The sequence below is a fragment of the Crocuta crocuta genome, unplaced genomic scaffold, assembly GCF_008692635.1.
Source record: "Crocuta crocuta isolate KB4526 unplaced genomic scaffold, BGI_CrCroc_1.0 scaffold486, whole genome shotgun sequence".
Lineage (NCBI taxonomy): Eukaryota > Metazoa > Chordata > Mammalia > Carnivora > Hyaenidae > Crocuta > Crocuta crocuta.
Window position 1 is genome coordinate 541,390 of NW_027529794.1, and position 1,212 is coordinate 542,601.

Sequence of the window (1,212 nt, forward strand, 5' to 3'; positions counted from 1 at the left end):
ATCCTACACATGGAAAATTGGAATCAGAAAATAAAATGAAACAAAAGTTGTGTAAAATAATTCAAATCCCAAGTTGATGTTTCTAGTTCCTTGGATTTTAAAGGAATATCCTTTTGATGTTTCTCCCTTGCATAATTTTGAAGGCTGGTAAAGGCTGGTGAGTGGCTCTAGAGGAATTTTTCACAGCTGCTCTCTTCTTTCTGGTATTTGTGACTCCATATGTGACCATACCTGGCTATAAGTCTTAGCACTATCTTGAAGAATTTCTGCATATGTTGGTCAATGAGCATAGCTGGGTCATTGCTGCCATCTCCCTCACTGAATTTGCATTTGGAGTGATATAATTTCTTTTTTCTTTATTAAAAAGAAAAATTACCACCTTTGTTGGTGGTAATAAAGGTGTTACAGTACTTCTCAGAGCATTTTACTAACACACATGCCAATCTTTCTTCAAATGAATATACAGTGGAAACTTCCAATTTGCATTAGAAATTTTCATACTTTCACATCGGTGTGATTAGTCTCTATAATTTTTGTTCAAGAAAAAGTATTTTGTTTAAAAAAGAAAGTTTTACAAATGATTCCATTTTTTAGAACACATTAGTAGGAGGCAGAGAACACTAGATAATATAAGGAAACCCAATGGGCCACCATTAATCATGGAATTCTTTTAATTATGTTGTCAAGGAAAGGGACACAATTAATTTAATTTTCACTATGTTCATTCTTGATAACTCGTACCATAAACCGATTCTTATTTCCCAAGATACATACAGTTTTGTATAACTCCTTAGAAATACACATTCCTTGGAGTTATTGAAAGGTCTGTATGGGTGTGGCCACTCAGGAGAATCTATGTTTCAAAATTTCCTCAGAAAGTAGCAATAAAATCTAATACACGTCAATATATCATAACATGAGTAAAGAGCATGATGTAATTTTAATATATCTATTTGTTTCATAAACGTTGCCTTAATGATGCTTATAATCTTCTTATCTCAAGATAATGACAGTTAGAATACTACTTGCATATATATGGCATCACTTTACCATCAAAGAAGCATATTGATACCCTGACTTGTATAAATCCTACATACATTCTCATGCATTAAGTTAGTAAATATTTCCAATGTTAGAAATCTGTTGACTATAATCATTTTATAGGTTCTAAAACCATCATACCTTTTTGCACAATTTCTATGAATATGCTAT

The 1,212-nt window shown here is 31.9% G+C and overlaps 1 protein-coding gene across 1 annotated transcript in view; it reads right to left on the reverse strand.

The window, feature by feature from the left end:
* Positions 1–1,212, reverse strand: part of IL1RAPL1 (interleukin 1 receptor accessory protein like 1) — a 639,823-nt gene that overhangs the window by 299,416 nt on the left and 339,195 nt on the right. The window lies entirely within an intron of this gene.